This window comes from Grammomys surdaster, unplaced genomic scaffold (assembly GCF_004785775.1).
Source record: "Grammomys surdaster isolate TR1022 unplaced genomic scaffold, NIH_TR_1.0 203, whole genome shotgun sequence".
In the NCBI taxonomy this organism is placed as follows: Eukaryota; Metazoa; Chordata; class Mammalia; order Rodentia; family Muridae; genus Grammomys; species Grammomys surdaster.
Window position 1 is genome coordinate 3,713,733 of NW_021604648.1, and position 13,949 is coordinate 3,727,681.

Genomic DNA, 13,949 nt, shown 5'->3' on the forward strand with positions numbered 1-13,949 from the left:
CCTGCTCCCTCCAGCCCCCTTTCTTTCTTTTAAGATTCCTGGCTGGCCTAGAACTTGTAACAGTCCTCCTGCCTCAACCTCCTGAGTGCACTACCTGGCCTGGCTCTTTTGTCCCAGGCAGTACAAGGTGTAATAACTATAATTGTGTATCTGATTTCAGCAGTTCCACAAAATATTCCCATTTGTATCTCCCAACTTGGAGCAGTGCTTGATACATAGTATCAATCAATTTGTTAAAAATATATTAAAAGGCTAGGTGGTGGCATGGGCCTTTAGTCCTGGCATTCAAGAGACAGAGGGACAGAGGCAGGCAAATCTCTGTGAGATCCAGAGGCCCTGTATCAAAAAAAAAAAAAAAAACAACTGTATTTAATAAATGCTTACTGTGTGCTGGGTGCTGTTCTGAGCCCTTCATTAATGCTACCTTGCTAAACAAACCTATAACAACCCTTTGAGGTTTCTTCCTATTCCTCCTGCCCTTTGATGAAGAAACTGAGGTATATACACAGACATAATTTATCCCAGGATCACAACCTAGGAAATCTATCCTAATCTACATTACCTTTGCACTGTCTCCACAGCAGGCAAATAGCAGCTCTTCCAAAACGTTAGAATTGTGACCACTGGAAATAGTAGATGTGGATCCCTCCATAACAAAGCACTTAGCAAGTGTGATTAAATCAGGACTTTGAGATAAGAACTGCTCTGCTCTTGAGAGCATATTTCAAAAGATGGAAAAATACAAGAGAACAAGTCTTCCTTTGGATCCTGTGGTACCTTGATTTCAATCCATATATATCCATTTTGAACTTCTGAATTAAGTCATTTTAAATAGCAAATGTGCATTGTTTTAGACCACTACATGTACTAATTTACTCCCTAGTTGAAAGAAATTGATCTCCAATCAAGGGTAGGGCTTGTTTGTGTCAGTAAAGTGAAAGGGGGTGCTTGCTAGTGGTTGTATCCATCTAAATGTGTCCATCCCAATTGTTAGACACCATTTGCTATGCTGTCCCTAACCTCCTGCCAAAGCCAATAATGAAGACAGCTCTAGCACACCAGTACATTGTGTTTCTTTGTTTGCTTTTGAGACAAGGTCTTGCTCTGTAGTGCAGAGCTAGCGCCAAAGTCGAGATCCTCCTACCTGGCGTGCTATGCTCTCGGCAGGGCTGAGATTTCTCAAAAAGGAATGGAGTCATTTGTGCTGTCTAGTTTTATGTCAACTTCACATAGCTGGAGTCATCTCAGAGGAAGGAATGTCAATCAACTCAGAAATTCTCATCACCTGAGGGTTGTCCCCAGGATGTTGATGCCCCTAGACTTGATGGCTTTGTTTGCAGGTCCATATCACAATCTGATACCAGAGAAGTTGCTGCAAGAGAGAGAGGAAAGTGTGTGGTGGACATTAGATCAGTGTTGCAGCCTAGAGAGAGTTGAACTGTCCAAGGTTGCAGCTAAAATCAGAGATGGGCTCAGGGAAGGTGACACCAGAAGTGTCTGCTGCAAACTGCTTAGGTTTCATTTAGAGGCTTGTCTTATAAATCAAACTTAATAGATAATGCCAATCTTGTTTACACTCCTGTCTGAAAGGTGTGTGAGCTTTAATTCTCTACAACCTCAACAATTTGGGCTTAGGAATCTTTACTGTTTTATTTATTACAGGCAGTACATGTGTGGCAGTGTATTCTTGCTTTAATTTACATTCTTTTGATCACTAAGTAGCTGAACACCTGTGCATAATAAGTTTATACCTGTCTGGGTATGATTTCTGTGGCTGTTTAATTGGTCATTTAACTGATTGGATCTGAGATAAAGTCTCACTTTGCAGATCTGGTTGGCCTGGAATTTGGTCTCTAGAACAGTTGCCCTTAAACTCAGAGATTCACCTGCCTCTGCCTCCCAAATGCCGGGATCAAAGTGGAACACTACCATACCTAATTTTGAAACAGGGTTTTATGTAGCCCAGGCTGGCCTCAGACTTACTATGCAGTTGAAGCTGACACTGAGCTTCTGGTCTTCCTCCATACACCATGTCAAGTTTGGGTACGCTCCTTAGTAAATTGTATATTTTGAGTCTTTTGTTCACATTTTTTAAACTATCAGTATCAAGACAGAACTTGCATAAAACAAACTACACACATTTTAAATGTTTGGCCTCCTGCGTGACAAATGTTCATCCTTATAAACACTAGCAAAGCCCATCTGCCCCAGGAAGCTCCTTATGCCTCTTTGCAGCCAATCTTCCACCCCTCCACCACCAATCAATGATCTGCTTACTGTCACTGTGACTTACTTTGCTTTCTCTAAAACTTCATTCTGCAGGTACTTCTTTGTGTATTCTTCCATAATATTTTTGCCATGTTTTGATGAGCATTTGGCTTGAACACAGGGCCTTGTGCATTGTAGGTACCACGGCTCTGCATCATTATTAGCCTTTGTGGTTTTGAGATTATCCGTGCTTGTCAGTTAGTATTTCCCTTTATACTACTGAACAATATTTCTTTCTACATGTTTATCACAATCTGTTTATCCACTTAACTATCAATAGACATTTCAAGTATTTGGCTACTTGAATAAAGCTATAATGATTCTTCAAGTACATATGTCTTTTATTTTATTGGGTAAACACCTAGAAGTAGTATAGGTTTGTTGTAGGATAAGCACCTGCTTAGCGTCATAAGAAATTGCCACACTATTCTTCAAAATAGCTGTAGAATTTAGTGTGCTTTTGATAGATTTTCATTATTTCTTGCTTAATGGTCTGAATCTCTCTTCTACTTACTTTGACCCAATCCTTAAACTGCCATTTCTCTAAAAGGCTGTGATGCCTATCAGTGAAGAATGGCCTTTACTGATCAAAGACTGGGTGAGCTCATTATAAAGGATACAGATGCTCCTGAGTCTTCTCTTTGGATGCAGAACCACACATAGTCCAGCCAGATGGCTCAGCAGGTAAGGGCATTGCTGCCAAGGCTGACAATCTGAGTTCAATTCTAGAGCCACATGGCAGAGAGAACAGACTCCTAAAAGTTGCCCCTTGACCTCCACATGTATGCTATAGGAAGTACATACCACACTCCACTCACTTGTGCACACACATTCACATGCACACACACATACATACATACACACACACACACACACACACCCCAAAATAAGTAAATAAAACTATAGTTCTTCTGGTCTTTAAGAAGCATGCTTCTGGCCGGGCAGTGGTGGTGCACACCTTTAATCCCAGCACTTGGGAGGCAGAGGCAGGCGGATTTCTGAGTTTGAGGCCAGCCTGGTCTACAGAGTGGGTTCCAGGACAGCCAGGGCTATACAGAGAAACCCCCCCCCCCAAAAAAAAGAAACATGCAACATGCTTCTGTGAGTTCTGAGGCTCCAAGGAGATTGTTTCTGCTACAACTTGAGGGAGCTCAGAAGCCTTTGAACAGTGCAGCTCACCAGACTCACATTGGAACCATAACCCAAGACCCAGCACACAGAAACTGTGAGAATAAAGACATGTCTCAAGCTGTATTAGCGATAACTTGTAACTCACAAATAGAAGCTATACAAGAAAGCAGAGAGGGATGAACTCTAGAGATAAATTCTACTTCCTACTAGTGTCTTCCCTTTCTTCCTCCTTCCTCTTTCTTTAAAAGCAGATGTGAGATCTGGAGCTGAAGCAGCTATCCTGAAACTATGAGGAAAAGGCCAAGAAAATCACAAAGACCTTCAACTAAATGCTGTCCAGTTATCAACCGTGGGCCAGGCTTATCAACCGTGGGCCAGGCACCACCTGCCTCCAGCTGTCCTGTTAAGGCAAAGAGAAGCAGGCAGGTTTGGCTTGGTTGCTGTTTGTAAGCAGTGGTTTCTCAGGACCCTTGTACTCAGGCGCTATTCTTCTTCAGTGGCACAGTGTGTTCTGGGAGTTTCCACACTCTGTTTGATTTGGAGAGTTTCTTCTCCATCACCACCACTGCTGCTCCATGAGTGTGGCAAACACTCTGTTAGATCTCTTCTTTTTTTTTTTTTGGTTTTTCGAGACAGGGTTTCTCTGTATAGCCCGGGCTGTCCTGGAACTCACTCTGTAGACCAGGCTGGCCTCGAACTCAGAAATCCGCCTGCCTCTGCCTCCCGAGTGCTGGGATTAAAGGCGTGCGCCACCACCGCCCGGCTTGCTAGATCTCTTCTAATGAGACTGTTAATATTCACTCTAGGAGACGGAAAAAGACGGTCACAAGAAGCTCACACATCCTCCCCTGGGATTCCAATCACCGTGCCCTCTGGCCACAGCTGCACTTATTCTTAGACATCCTAAAGTATACAAGGCTCGAAAAACCAAAATAAAATAAAGTATACAAGGTAGAAAATTGAGCCAGGAGGGGGGATGGTTATTTTTCAGGTGGTGCCACTGTCCTCAGAGTCAGTAAGTTCTAGTCCTAAGAAGCTCGTTTGTTGCCAGGCTGGACTTGTTTTGATCTCTTGGCTCACTCCCTATTTGGGGTGGATGGTTGTTTCTTTTTCTTCTCACTAGGAAAGTCACAAAACTGTAAAATGGTGTCACCATTGTGGAAAATTACAGAAACGTTTCCTTCAAAAATTAAAAATGAAGCCAGATGTGGTGGCGCATCCCTTTCATCCCAACAGCTGGTAGGCAGAGGCAGGTGGATCTCCGAGTTAGAGGCCAGCCTGGTCTACAGAAGGAGTTCCAGGACAGCCAGGGCTACACAGATAAACCCTATCTCAAACAAACAAACATAAAGGTAAAAATACGGCTGTTTTGGGGTTGGAGAGCTGGCTCAGGTAAACGGCACACACTGCTTTTATAAGAGGACTCGAGTGTAGGGAATCCTCAGAGCAAGCTAGATTAGAGCCAAAGCTTCATGCTCTAGATTCAACAAAAGACCCTGTCTCAAAATATAATGTAGAAAGCAATACCCTAAGATATCCAGTGTCAACCTCTGCCCTCCATGCACACGTGTGCATACACACAAATGTTCACATGTACCCTCCTACACAAGTATACCACACAACCATACATACTGTAGTTGTTTGAATATGGTTGGCCCAGGGAGTGGTACAATTAAGAGATGTGGTCTTATGAGGAGGAGATGTGACCTTATGAGAGGAAGTGAGTCACTGGGGGTGGGCTTTGAGGACTGCTGGTACTCAAGCTCCTCCCAGTGCAGAGATCCTCCTCTTGGCTGCCTACAGAAGACTGTTGCCTCCTTGGCTGCCTTCCGATCAAGATGTAGACCTCTTGGTCCCTCCAACACCATGTCTGCTTACAAGCTGCCATGCTTCCCACCATGATGATAATGAACTAAGCCTCTGGAACTGTAAGCCAGCCCCAATACAATGTTAGCCTTTATAACAGTTGCCTTGGTCATGGTGTCTCTTCATAGTAATGGAAAACCTAAGACAGAAGTTGCTACCAGGGACTGGGGTACTGCTGTGATAGCCCTGATCAGGCTTTTGTTTGTGGATTTGGGAGACTTTGGATAACAGTGGAATGCTTTAAGTAGGGCATAGTGGGCCAGTCTAGTAGAAGCATGGAAGACAGTAGTCCTGAGAGTGATTTGAACTGTGGGGGCCTGGTTCAAGAGATCTCAGAGAAGAATTTTAGGATATTGTCTAGAGATTGTTCTTGTGATATTTGGGGTGAAGAAAGTGGGTGCTTCCGGTCATTGTCCAAAGAGTCTGCCTCAGGATATGGTAAAGAGATTTAGATCAACTGTATTGACAAAAGAACCCTAGTTTAGACTTTGTACTGTGGTTCATTCTTATAAGGAACATTTTGATCAATCATAACAAGCTTAGGAAGGGAAAATACAAAATGAATGGTTCAAAGATTAAAGGGGCACCAGGAAGTGGAATGGAGCTAAAACCAGTGTTCAAGGATATTAAAGGAATTAAGGGAGTGGTGACCTCGAGGCAAGATCCCACCTAGCTAAGCTTATTGTTTATACATTTGCAGTTGAACAAGGATAGTTATATTGTGTTAGGCATTATTATGACCTGGTTATTGTTTTCATTTGGATGTAAGGAGATACTATTAGGTGTCAATTTGACAAGGGATACACTGTGCTAATTATTCTCTGTTTTCAAGTTGACTATATCTGGAATGAACTACAGTCTAGAATTTATAAAGATCTTGTGAAAGGATAAAGAAAAGCTTAGGTCCAGGCATGGTGGTACATTTAGGGGTGATATTTAGAGAATGGCGCCCAGTCTGGCTTGTTTCTGGGCAGCTAACATGTCCCCACTGCTCCTCGGCTCTGACTGGGGCTCCAGCTAGCTAGATGCACAGGCCCTGGCACCCATGAGACACCAGCGTGGATGGCTCTGCCATCCACAAAGCTCAGCTGAATCCCAGACAATATCTGCCATCCTCTCAGTACCCAGTAGAAATGAAACTCTTAAAGTTTAATGATTATCTAAAGGATTTATATATTTAGAAATGCTCAATTAACAAGATGCCCACACAATTAGAGTTGTTACCCAATATCTAACCTTTTGATAGAAGTTGCTACCCAGTACAGCTTTTGACCCATCCGTGGTTCTCCATGGCTGATCACCTCCTTCTCTCCTCCCCTTCCTCTATTTCTCCCATCCCCTTCCTCCTTTTCTCCCCTCCCCTTCCTCTCTTTCTCTCCCAGCTCCACTTCCTCTTTTATTACCTAATCACTGAGCTCCACTGCAAGTACAATGTAGCAGAATAAATATCCTGCTACAGGTACATGCCTTTAATCCTAGCACTTAGGAGACAGAGGCATGCAGATCTCTGAGTTCAAGTCTACAAAGCAAGTTCCAGGACAGCCAAGCTTAGTAAAGCTTAGGTAGTGAAGGAATTGGAAGACAGAACGCTGATGATACTAAAATAGAATAAGGGGGCCATGTTCCAGCCCCAGCAAGCAACAGAACTCCACAGCCTTGGCCATGTGGCTCTGGCTTTAGAGTCAAGAGTAAAAGAGGTTACTAAGACAATTGATTCTGCTTAGCTGGAGCTAAGAAGTTAGTGGTTAGGAAGACACCAGCATCACTGAGGTGAAATCTTCTGGGAAGTGTTTTCTGAGAACACAAAGAAGCTGTGTTCTAGCCAAAGTTGTACCTTGTGCTGCAGCTGAATGTGGTAATATATAAGAATCACCCAGGTGGTACTGGTTTAGAAGGCATGAAGGGGTCATGGAAAGAACCTGAGACTTGCTATTATGTGAGGTCAGCAAAGGCCATTGGTGAAAGTGCTGCCTCCTTCATCATGCAAAGGAGTTGAGGATTGGCAACATGAAGAGAGCCTATGAGAGGCTATTGATGAAGCCTAGTTGCAGCAGAAGACACCTGCATATTGGAGCTGCTAATGCCATGAGATGACCACCAAGAACAGCAGCAGTAGTGGAGCCAGAGCTTAGAGTGCTGCAGAGGGCAGAGCTGGAGAAGTGACAGCAGCCCTTTGGAGGAGCCCAGAACAACATGTGTAGATTCCAGACATTGGAACAAGAAGGTGTAAAGTTTAAGTTGCCTTAAAGACCCCAGGATGTTAGAGATGCCAGAGCTCTGTGATACCTGCTGAGGAAAGTTTCAAACAAGGAGTGAATCCAGCCCAAGAGAAAGAAGTGTGTTGCAGTCAACAAAGATGAAAGGAGTTGGAGATCTGAAGAGCGCTTTGTTGCCCAGCTGACTTTCTGTCTTTCTCTTGTCCAGTATTTCCTCACAGTGATGTTTTAGAATGATAGTGTATATCCTGTGATGTTGGAAGTATATGATCTGTGTTTTTATTTTGATTTCATAGATCATTACAGTTAAGAGATTGCATGAATCTCAGAAGAGACTTTGAATTTTGGACTTTTAACATTGTTGAGACTGTTATAGACTATAGGGACTTTGAAATTGGACTAAGTGTATTTTGTGTTATGCTATGGCTAGGTATGGTCCCCATAGACTCATGTATTTGAAGAAGTCTAAGGGTCCAGGGAGTAGAATGTGGTGGCTTGAATATGCTTGACCCACAGGAAGTGACACTATTAGGAGTTAAGGCTTGTTAGAGGAAGTGTGTCGTTGGGCGTAATCTTTGAGGTCTGCTAGTACTCAAGCTTCCCGTGATATAGAGACTCTCCTTCTGGCAGCCTACAGAAAAGTCTCTCCTGGCTGCCTTCAGATCAAGATGTAGAACTCTTGGGTCCTCCAGCACCATGTCTGTCTGCATGCTGACATGCTTCCTACCATGATGATAATGGACTGAACCTCTGAAACTGTTAAGTCAGTCCCAATTAAATGCTAGCCTTTATAAGAGTTGCATGGTCATGGTGTTTTTCACAGCAATGGAAACCTTAACTAAAACAGAGTCCATGATGGCAGAGCAAAAGCATGGTGGCAGGAATAGCTGAAAGCTCACAACTTGGTAAACAAGTAGACAGTAGAAATAAACAAGTAGAGAGAACACCGGGAGTGAGTGGCCTAAGCTTTGGAAACCTCAAAGCTGCCTGTTCTCTGACCCACAACACACCTCCTCCGGCAAGGCCATTCCTCCTAATTCTTCCCGAAGAGTTCCACTAGCTAGGGACCAAGTATGAAACTATTACCAGCCTGTGGAGACCATTCTCATTCAAACCAGCACAGTGCACATAAACTCGGGTGCTCATGAAAGCCAGACATATTGAATACTGCTGGAGCAGGAGTTCCAAACTGTTAATGAGCTATTTTACATGGGTGCTGGGAACCAAACTGAGGGCCTCTTCAAGAACAGTGTGTACTTTTAGCCTGTGAGTCATTTTCCAGCCCCTGACACATTTGTAACCCAGAGTTAGTGAAATGAAAACGAGGAATCCTGGGGAGTTTGTTGGGACAGTGACTCTCTTGAAGGGTACACTCTAGGTACACCTCTGGCTTTTACAAGTACACACACTGATATTCACACATAGGTGTGTCCACCTGTATATACACTTGCCCACATGGACATTTCATACAACAAATACATAAATAAGCAAGTTAGCTGGCTTTTGCAAGAGTAGAAAATAAAAGCATTAATTTTAAGTTTAACATACGCTCTAGAAATACAGACTGAAATGGATGCTTTGAACCCAGAACTAGATCTGCAGCCTTTGGGAAGCCATTCCATCAGGCAGGGTAGTGGGTACTGTGTCTTAACTTCCTGTGGAGCTGAATCTGAGCTGGCACTGAGACATAGTCGCATATAACTCACAGAGCAATGATGCCAATGATACTTGGAACCAATCCTTCTTACATGGTCTATATGGCCCCATTTTCCCTCTCCTACTTGAACCAAGCAAGAAAGGTGACTGTTACACTTGAAGACACCAAGACCCAGGAAGACGGTGACTCACTAAAGTGCTTCTACCAACTGCATTTTACCAACAGCAGCAACAACTGGGCTTAGGAGAGGAAGTGGGCAGATAGCAGCACTTGGATCAAAAGCTCTGAGGTCTGTGTGGCATTTCTACCCTGTGATGTGTCTGACTCAGCAGCTGAAGCCAAGAATTCCGATCATCAGTATACAGGGAATCAACTGTGATCCACTGCAAAGGGCAAAGCTGTCAGGACATTAGCACGGAGAGAGCAAGCAGCACTCTACACCTTGTTCGGTCCTGGATTCCTACTCAGTCTAATGTCCCATGCTGTATGAGACTTTCTTACTTTGTGTGAGTGCTCTAGTTTTCCACCAGAATAGTTATCCTCATAATGACAATAGTTTTTTTGTTTGTTTGTTTTTGTTTTTCTTTCATTTTGACTGACTGGGTTTTGGGATTGAGTCTTCCTAGGTAGCCTAGTTCTTCCTGCCTCAGCTCCCAAGTGCTGGGATGACTTGAAACTAGAAACTGTGAGAGAGCCTTGCATCAAACAGTCCCCCTCCCCTCTCCTTTCAAAAGCACAAAGCCAAGTTCCTGTGCTCGCTCATGCAAAGCAGTCACCAGTCCTCTGGGTGTATATCTGCTGAACCTTTTGTCATTTCTCAGTGTCTTCACAAAGACAGCTTTCTCCTGATGATGTACATTGGTGCCAACCTTTAAGTAAAGTTTTCAGGGCTGCAGAGATTGCTCAACAGTTAAGAACACTGACTGTTCTTCCAGAGGAACTGGGTTCAATCTCCAGCACCCACATGAGAGCTCACAACCATCCATAACTCCAGTTCCTGGGAATACAATGCCCTCTTCTGGCCTTTGAGGACACCAAGTACATGCATAGTACATAAACATATGTACAGGCAAAATACCCATACACATAAAGTAAGGATAAGCAAATCTAAAAAAAATTTTAAAGATTAAGTTTTCTTTACTTTGTCACAAAAGTATTTACATAATAGAGAATTTAGTATATATAGGTACAATTTCTTATCCTTATGTTTTTAGTTTTCAAGCAACAAATACTTATGCCAAGTATGTATATGACTACTAGTACTCTAGATCAAGAATGGTCCTATGCCATTAAAGACTCATAAATGTCTATTCTTCTTAGCCAGCATAGAATATACAACCACAGAATTTTGAAATGAACCTTTTATCATTGAACATGTAATTTGTTTCCAAGTTTCATGAATAACGGTAGACACATCATGCTGTCTAAATGTCTCATCATTTCTTTAGGACCAATTCTTGGAAGTAGAATTCCTAAAGGAATTTCAAGTTTATCATAAAGAAAATACAGGAAGAAATATATCACTCCCTACCTTGGTAGACTGTGTCCTCTCTGTGGACAGCAGCTGCAGGAGGCTTCACACATTGATAGCAGAACCATACACCCTCCTCTTTCTTCCCATCAGCTCTCCTTTGGCTACCCTGACTGGCTTTTGTACTGACCAATAACTGCCTTGCTCTGACATGTAGGGACCAAACAGCCCCTAAGACCAGAGCAGAATGCTTACTGGGACTGTCTGAAAAGAGAACATGAAGGGCCATTTAAAAGGGAGAGCTACCAAGATAAGAAAGTCAGAACTAATCACAACCAAGGTTTCTCTTTAAAGTACTTTTTTTTTTTTACTTCTCTTTAGCTTTTTAAATGAGCATGTGCGATTTATAACGGAAAAAGTTAACATACTGGGAAAAACAACAACAGATTCTTAGATTTGGCGTGAGACTGGGGATTATCTGGTTCTTAGAAAAGCAGCTGTGCGTTCTCTGGCTCTGCAATACTGCCTACAAATTCCTGGCTGGCTCCGGATGACTCTGCTCCTGAGTCACTGAAAGGATTCTTGATTCCCTCTAGGGCAACGGTTATCTTCCAGTCCTAAAAGTGGGATCTAAGACCAATTGCTGGGGACCCTCTGTCCAAGAGACATATTGATGACGCCTAGCCAGAATGTCTTAGCAGGCAGAGTGGAGCAAAGACAACCACAGCTGCTCCAGGAATGACCACTCCATCTCAGGGAATGTCAAGGTACACAGTGGAAGTCTATTCCCCCACCCCCACACCTCCTCGTCCTGGCAGGGACTGTGGTGATTCATGTAGAAGGCAGGGAAACAATTCTCAAATGCTTTGACACCAGGACTCCTCTCTACACGACTAAAGACTACAAATGCCAGTGTCCATGTGGGGTTTAGCGTTCAAGAGTCACTGTATTAGAAGTTCAAGCTAATAAAGCTTTTATGTATTTATTAACTTGTTTTTTGAAATATCTCTTAGTACATCCTTGGCAAATTCTAACATGAATTAGATTGTGTGTGTATTGTGTGTTTGTGTGTGTTTGTGTGTGTGTGTGTGTAAAAAGTGACTATATTTTCTAAACCAAAAAGAAAAAATAAAACAGTAAGTAGAATTCCTCATGTTCTGAGATCCTGTCGCTGTCTGGACTGTCAGCACGCAGCTGCGTTCTTCCATCTGCTTCCTGCCTCAGCCTCTGGACTGGTTGGGTTACCAACTTGTTAGTGTGGTGCAATACACATTCTTAATTTAATATTCTTAAATGGGCTTCTCGGTTGCGTTGAAATATTCTTAGTATTCTGCAACTGTGTTGTTCTTTCGAAGTGTCACTTGTGTGGCAGCCTGTGATGCAGTTTCCTTCCCCATGAGGATGGAAATTGTTATATACCTATTCCTATCTTTCTATCCACTAACCTGTTGACAGGAATGTTTCCATACATTAAATAAGCGATGATCAGAGATATGAAACGTGCTGAGATGGGGCTGGAGAGATGGCTCAGCAGTCCAGAGCAGGGCTTACTACTGATCTTGCAAAGGGCCTGGGTTTGGTTCTCAGTACCCTGGACAAGCTGTTCACAACTGCCTGTAACTCCAGCTCTTGGGAATCTGATACCTTCTCTGGCTTTCAAAGATATCTGCAGTCATATATGTGTGTGTGTATCCTACATCGAATACTTTTTAAAAAATCAATAAAGCAAATATTAAAAATAAAGTCCTGTGTGCTGGACATGGTGGCATATGCCTTATAGGACGCAGAGGCAGGAAGAGCTCTGTGAATTCAAGGCCAGCCTGGTCTACAGAATGAATTTCAGGACAGCTGGAACTACACACTGAAACTATGTCTCAAAACAAACAAACAAACAAAAATGCTGAAATAGAAGTAAGGCAGGCTCTGAAGGGAGAGGGCAGAGGCAGAAGAACCAGCCCAACCTTGGCTGGGCCTCCAGACTTGTTGCCCAAGCAGAGACTAAAGAGTGGCTAAGAGCTGGCCAGGAAAGAGCTACTAGCAATGAAGCAACTCCAGGATCAAAGCCTAGGGTGGAAGAAAAGGCTTGGCCAGGATTCAGGTCTGAGCAGTAAAGAACCACAAAGGGAGTTAGAGAAACAGTCTTGAACTGGTAGAACATAAATGACAGGCCAGGCACTGTTTTGACCCTCTGCCTTTAACCCAGGACCTCAGATATGCTAGGCAGGCCTTCCCACTACTGCACTCTCAGAACTGGGTGAGTATAATGCACTTAAACATACATACACTCGGCTAAAACTGAGCATGCCCTGAGTGTATACTGAGGGCCAGACACTAATCTCAGTGGTTCAAAGGAAACAATAAAATTTAACCCCAGTAATGACATGAGGTTGGTACTATTATTCTTCCCATTTTAGAGGTAGAAAAGAAAGGCACAGGAAGGCTAAAATACATTGTCCAAAGTCATACGAATAAATTGGAGCTTGAGCTCAAGCCTGTCAATGCTCTGCTTGAGACCTGAGGACAAGAGGGTGGGTTTGGACTTCTATGAGGCTTGACTACTGAGTAGCCACCATAAACAAATGTGGCACTTGCATGCAATACCTTGTAAAGTGAATGTTCATCAATGGCCTAGCTCTGTTTGGCTCAATACCGAAGTAATTAATCCTTACATGGGAATCATCGTCTTCCTCTTACAGGATTTAGTGATGCTCTGGAAAAGAATGGGAACAGTATAGCTTGTGAAGTAATAAATGTGTCCTCTGCAGGAATAAGTTCCTTTATTTATAGAGTTCGTTGTTGTTTTTTTTTTTTCCAGAATAAGTACTTCAAACGTAGTTGATTCCAGACATTCAAGAATTTAATAACTGGCCCCAAGATGGCAGAGAATTTAGCACTGCTGAGGGACTGACTCACACACAAGAGCTTAGAGAAGCCAAGATTCTTATTCAAGGTCTAAGGGAAGGTAACGGTTTAACACAGACCTTTTCTCTATTTTTCCCTAGGTGTGGTGGTTTGAATGAGAATGGCTCCCGTAAGCTCATATATTTGAACAGTTAGTCACCAAGGAGTGGCATTATTTGTAAGGATTAGGAAGTGTGGCCTTGTTGGAGGAAGTGTGTCACTGGGGGGGTCTTTGAGATTTCAAATGCCTAAGCCAGGCCCCAGTGCTTCGCTCGCGCTCTCCTGCTCACTCTCACTCTAGTGCTCGCTCTCACTCTAGTGCTCACTCTCGCTCTAATGCTCGCTCTCGCTCTAGTGCTCGCTCTCGCTCTAATGCTCGCTCTCGCTCTAATGCTCGCTCTCGCTCTAGTGCTCGCTCTCGCTCTAGTGCTCGCTCTCG